The sequence below is a fragment of the Coenobita brevimanus genome, chromosome 25 (genome assembly GCF_032717465.1).
Source record: "Coenobita brevimanus isolate Jiangsu-jjx chromosome 25, ASM3271746v2, whole genome shotgun sequence".
NCBI lineage: Eukaryota > Metazoa > Arthropoda > Malacostraca > Decapoda > Coenobitidae > Coenobita > Coenobita brevimanus.
The window spans coordinates 2,192,501-2,199,526 of NC_136978.1; positions in this window are offsets into that span (position 1 = coordinate 2,192,501).

Here is a 7,026-nt window from a genome sequence, read left to right on the forward strand (position 1 = left end):
AGCCTCGTGATCAGCTGACAGATGTAAACAAACAACATCTCAGAGCACGTGGTCTGCATGGGTAACAAGAGAGGGCCTTGAAGCAGTCACGCACGTAGGTAGAGAGAGGTAGAGAGGCCGTGTGTGAGTAGCTACAGGTTAGAAAGATCAGCAGGAGCATGAATCAGCAGAGAGAGGTAGCGGCAAGCAGGTAGACAGCAGTTAAACAGACATGCGAAGGGGTGAGAAGAAAAGTTGGTATCAGTAGGTAAATATATCTGAAGACACGTAAGTAAGTAGGAGAGTAGGATTAAGAAAAGTATGGTAGATTTGAAGAGGGAAGTGAGGAGGTAAGTGAGCAGGTTGGCATAAGTAAGACAAGGCATATATGAAGAGGAAAGAGGAGCTAGTAAAGAGTTAAGTAAAAGCAGACATAACGGAAGAAAGGTAAGTAGGGATGTAAGCAGAAGCAGGCAGAAGTTAGAGCCAATAATATGAAGAGGAAAACAGGTAGGAGAGATGGTATGGATGAGCAGGGAGGAAAAAATTAAAGGAAATAGGAAGAGGGAAGTAAGAATTTAGGTGAGAAGGAAGGAAGGCATAAGGAGGGAGGCCAAGGAAGTGGTAGAGAAATCAGTTATATGAGCCAGTTCACTCACTCACACACACACACACACACACACACACACACACACACACACACACACACACACGCAGGGTTGGGTGTGTAGGAAAAGTTTGGTATCTTGGAGAGGACGGGGAGGAGGAGGAGGAGGAGGAGGAGGGGGGAGGTGGAGAGATGAGGGAAGACAGTGGGAGATGGGAGGAGGAGGATGGAAAGAGAGAAGGGCAGAATAATGAAAGAAAATAAGAGAAAGAAGGAAATAAGGGAAAGAGGGTAATAGGAGAAATACCTGTGTTATCTTTACCTGTCTTGCCCATCACCTGTATTTCCTCAAGCCTACTTCTCACCTGTATATCTGTTCCACACCTGCACAAACGGACCTGGCCACACCTGTAATGACCTACGATTATAATACAGTAAAGTCCTACACCTGCTACATGCACACCTTCCACACAAGTACGCTAACCCATGAATACAATTACAAACACCTGTGTGTGTGTGTGTGTGTGTGTGTGTGTGTGTGAGGTAGGCAGGGTGTGAAGCAGGCAGGGTGTTGGGCAGGTAAGGAGGCACGTAAGGGTACATTCATATGGGGTGTTAGGCAGGTAGTGTGTGGCAGGTAGGGTTTGAGACAGGTAGGGTGTGAGGCAGGTTGAGTAGAAGGAAGAGAGTGCATAATGAAGGCAATGGAGCCTTTTAGACAATACTATTGCATTTCTTTCTCTGGACAATACTGTTGCATTTCTTTTTCAATCGTCATCTCAGCTCTTCATTGAAAAGCGTCACATTTCCTTTGACTTCTCATTTAAACAAGGATCAGCGCGCATTATTCAGTTTTGCCAAAGTTCCACTTTTTTCTTTCTGAACACATCTAGCAATTTCGTGACTAGTGAAAAAAAAAGAAAAAGTAGCCTATAGTTGTGTCTGATCGTGATTTTTGAGCCAGTAATCGTCTGCTAATCTTGTGTACATTTATTGAAATTTTTTAAAGACAGGTAAGACAATTTTCATTGATGTAAATAAGAGAAATTGAGACTTTGTAGCGTTGTTTTTAGTGCAAGCGACGAGCTGGCTTCTCATTTCCTGCTATTTTGTGATTTTTTCATTAAAATGTTTGATCGTCTGTTTGTAGTAATGCAATACTGTTATCTTCATGATAAAAAATTATTCGTGTAGTTTTCCTAACGCTGAAACTTGTTAGAAAAATTATAAAGACATTAAATTAGGGACGATTTGGCAATTACACAATGTCATAGTGCGAATTTTAAACGATTAAATGGTTAGTGTCTAGGAAACATCAGCGTCGGGTGTGTTGGTGTGCTTTTATCTTTGGTTCTCCAGTATTTTCGGTTAATCAGTGTTTGTGTGATGAAACAGATAATGCTGTGAGTTTCTCTGGCTTTTCTGAATCAGTCAGGCTGCAGTATGTGTTAAATCTGCCAGTGCAGCGACGGGCAGGAGTTTTGTGTTGGAACAAGAAGTTAATTGGTTAGCCATTTATTGTGTGAAAGGTATTTCCACTATTTCGTTATTTACTGATTGGCAAAGATGTGTCAGTTTTCTGCGGGGGAATGTAATGCTGGCAAGGATATGCACAGTAATGTTAGCAAGTAGCCTAAAGTTACGGCGTTACTCAGACACGAGAATGTTCAGAGTAAACACACCAGTGGAGATTTAAATTTAGCATCAGCACTTCATGTATAACAGCAGATATTAGAAGAATTAATAAACATATAAATTTCTTTGGACAACCGTTTTCTGATCGTAACGTAAAAAAAAAAAAACTGAATTAACCATAGCGCATTAAGTAGTCTGACACAATATCGTGCTTCGACTCGTAAAGTAACAAGAAAGCTTAGAAATTAATGAGTCTATGAAAAAAAATCTGAAGAATGTTCCCTACGTTTCGTAAATCAAACGGAAAACTTTGAATTCAACACAAGAATATAATGTTCCTGATCTTCGTAAATCAGCCAAAAAACTTTGAAATAGTCACAATCCATTAAAAATGTGTTAAGAAGAATTTATTGTTAATGTAAATTCGTAGGAGGCAACCAATAAACCCGAAGAGAGATTTTTAAAAGAATTTGCATCTTCCATAGGGACATTCCAACAATGTGATGCGGAAGGCGGGAAATCAGTGACAGTGTCACAGTGGCTGTTCGAAGTGGTAGGTTGTTGCCTCTGCGCTCTCATTATTCATTTCCCCCTTTTCTGTGAAGTGTTATTTAGTGAATATAGTGTTTGTAGACTAAAAACTGAAGCTGACTGAAAACTTTTTGTATTAATTTAGCACCGATGTCTCCGCCGCTTCACCGAAATCATCAATTGAATACGTCGCTCTGGGTGACATTTTGCCGTAGCCCGTTAAGTTAGTGGTAATGAAACCTACTGTGTTTTACTTCAAGTAGTGTGCTTATAGAATCATGATAATGCAAAACTATTGTTATTTAGCACGAGTGATGACTAATATTTCTTACGTTAGCCGATGCGATAAATACAATAAATGTTTCCGTCATTGCATCGTTTACCGAGTATCTTGACGCATTAGTCGGGAATGTATAGCTTCCCTTTATTCCCGCAGAATTTCCTTAATACGGGGTTTATACTAAATTAATTTGTATCCTGTATCAACCAATATGGCGTGAAGTAAGATTAGTCATTTAGATTAGTTCTTTTTCCAGCTTCGCTCGGGAAGTACAGAAATGTCAGTTTTGATTCGTTTTGTGCCTAATTTTGTCAACTTTGTTTAATTGTGTTCTTGATTTTCAGCTCTAATTTTCTTCCTAATTGTCAGTTTTGATTAATTCTGTTCCAGATCTTGCCAGCTTTGAATAATTTTGTTCCAGATCTTGCCAGCTTTGAATAATTTTGCTCCTGATTTTGTGAACGTTCTTTTTATCCCTACTTTTGTCAACTGTGATTAATTTTGTTGCAAATTTTGTCAGTTTTGATTATTTTTCTTCCTAGTTTTGTCAGCCTTGATTATCTTCCTGCTTTTGCCATCTTTGAATAATTTGGTTCCTAATTTTGTCAACTTTAATTACTTTTGTTCCTAACTTTATCAGCTTTAATTTTGTTCGTACTTGTCAACTTTGATTATATTTGTTCCAGTTTTTGTCGACGTAGATTAATTTTGTTCCTGATTTTGTCAACTTTGATTAATTTTGTTCACAACTTTGTCAGAAATTCCTGTTTAAAGTTTGCGTTATATATTTCTTCATTCTTAACTAAATACGGTACATAAAAAAAAAAAATCTGGTACGGTATACTGTATATTACTGCTTTAGTAAAAATGTGTAAACTCTTCATCAGTAAAAGTTTGTAAGATACAGCAGTCTATGTATTTGAAGTTTCAAGCTGCCATTTTTTTTTTCCATCGTACCTTTTAAAAATTATTGTGGAACTCTTATTAGGAATACCCGGTATGTAGTGTACTTTGCCTGCCTTCCACCGTAAAAATATACTGGTACTACAACTACAACTGCTACTGATAATAATGCAGTAATAAATGTTGCAGGGCAGGTCAGCGGCTTTGTATTCTCTGCAAAGCACTTCTCGTCGTTCTTGCAAATTTAATAGATAGTCTAGTTCAGTCTGAGACGATTCATGAACATATGATTATTTTTCCCTTTGTAATTCGTTTTTTTTTTTTTGTGGGGGGGGGGGCAGGAAGGACAAGGGTAGTGTCGAGCCTTCCCTGTATCTTTTTCTCTCCAAAAACAAATCTTCGTAACGAGAGGAAATTTGTTATTTTTCTTTAGAGGAGAGCAGGAATCCCATGTCTCTTCCAATACATTGAAATTTTGAGTTAGGTAGTTTATTTATGTATTTATTTTGATGACAGGATTCCACACACTACACACTATAAAACATTTGTGTCTGGCTGTTTTCATGAGGTTACTGCGTCTTTTATTAGGGTTCATCTGTATTTATTTGGCATACTGTTCTCGTCTTTTTCAGACACATGGTAATTAATTTGTTCTTTTACAGATGTGATGTGATAGTGCATTAAGGATATTATCATGCCATGGATCTTTATCATCGCTCAACCTCAAGTCGGTCGTCGCTTCGTTCAAGGTACGTTAGGAACAATAACATACTGTATGCAAATTATCCCTTAGGCATCACAGTTATGCTTTATTACTTGTGTGTATTTCAAAAAGTATTTCCACTTTGATTCTTTTGATTTTACAGGTTCGTGGTTCAGCATATTGTGATGAATATAAACAAGGGAGTTTATGTAAGTCATGCTACTGGGTATATCTACTGTATAGCTGAACAGCCTGAATTAAGCTCTTTAAAACCTAGTGGTTAGACTATGGTTTTACTTAAGCATTCCTTGTGTTTACAGTCTCGCTTCATGTCTATCAGGAACACAAGGAATGTAGAATATTACACTAAATTTATTAGTGATTGTTTTATAATTATGTACTTTTTTTTTTGCAGGTAAATTCTAAACTGAGGGGGCGTCCACACGTGTACTCAAATATATGTTGACAACACAGCTGGCAACGTATTTGGACAGACTTATGCAAACATGTTACAGTGCAGGTTCAAACCTGCTGGCAGCAGAGTTGATGGGATAAGTGTGTCCGTACCAGGCAGCTGAGACCATCAAAATGTTGCCAGCATGATCTGGACGCTGCTGTTCCCAAAATGATTGCAACTTGTTCATTTTTGTGTTACATGATGCCTGCACTTGTTCCAACACACGTGTGGACGCACCCTTATCATCACCCCGTGGGAGCAACCCAACCGTCTCGCCGCTGGAGTGTGGTGAGTGTTGGAATCTTGTTTGTTGCTAGGGCTGCTAGGGCTAGGACATGACGGATTTCCACGGGCACAAATAACACCTTTTCCCGAGTCTATCACTCACAGGCACCCACAGGCACGGAAGAGATGGTTGGTTGGTTGATGATGGTGTTTAGTGGGTCTGCAGGAGGTGATGGTGGACGGGGGCAGACCATCCGTTTCGCTGGAAGCATATACAGGTGGGTTATTATATGGAATTGTGTGTGTTCGTTTGTAATTTAGGAACTGACCTCATTGATATGCTGGGTTATTGAGGTGGTAGACTGTGGAAGCATTTTACTGCTGGATGGGGCTCGTTATGTTCTAGTCAGCACTGAAACTTATGTGGTAGCCTGTGGTGTTTTTTCTTATTTATTCAGACATTGACTAGACATGACTCTTCTCATAGAATCCTGGTACTGCACATAACTTTCATTGCACAATCAATTTCGGTGTAGTTAAGTTTTATTGTAGTCGAGATAATCACCTGGTTTGCACTGTACTTAGTCATCAGTCAGTAAGTTTTGTCAGACCCACTTATAGTAGAACTGTTCACAGGATGGAGCAGAAGTGTGGTGGTGTTGTGCCGCCCAGTGTGGGATGTGGGGAGAGGGGGAGGCGGCGTGGCAAAACCCTGCAGTCATTGAACAGAGGTCATGATGGTGAACACTCAGTGATGACTGGTCACTGCACGGCTGGACCTCCCCATAAGGTAGAAACCATAACTATTTGATTTGAGAGGAGTTTGGAAGGGGGTTGACATATTACTTGAGAGGGCATAACGTCTTAAGCTTTGTATAAGTAATAACAGCACCGCTTGGGGACATAATTGTACATGATCTCAGTTCGTTATTGTAACCTGATAAACCAGTGATGTTAGAGTTTGTTTTACTAATCCATGTAGTTTGCAGACATATAATTACAGTATACCGTATATCTTGCAGGTAATGAACTGCATGGAAAGAAGTGCAAGCTCATCACTTCACTCTGCTTACCTCACCATGCCTTGGCTACCTGTCCCCTGTTAACCTGCAGATTGCGGCTGGGATGAAGAATAGCCACACCGCCCCGTCTTCCACGGTGCGGCATCCTAAGCAGGACCGGTACATCCAAGACGCCCTGGAAAGAGTCGTCGCTTATTGGTGAGAAATTAAGCATCAGTAGTATGCCTATGGTAGTTTGGTAGATTTAGAAGTGTTGTGAAGAGAGGTGATGAAGGTTGATTGATGATAATAATAAGTAGATGTTGCGGTTTAGTAGTTTAGGCGACGATATTGTTATTCTATGAGGGTAGGGTGACTTGAAAATGTTGAAGTTCATGTGGGAAGAGTAACTGGGCAGTCTGATGGCTCATGTGAAAATGAAACAAAGGATTCGGGGAATTGTAGTGTGGAAAGATTCGAGGTTGTAAGGAGGGAGGGTCTTGGGTCCCCGTTTGAGTTGTTTGGAAATGAGTGTGGGTTGGCTGTAGGGAAGACGTCACGGGACTAATTGTGCTGTAGGTGCATATGAGTGAGGGAGGGAATCTAGTTTTGTGCTGTGGATAGGGGTAACGATGGATGAGAGGGAGGCATAGCAAAGGGGAATTGGGTGGAACAGGAGAAGAATGAGGAGAATGTGGCAATTGA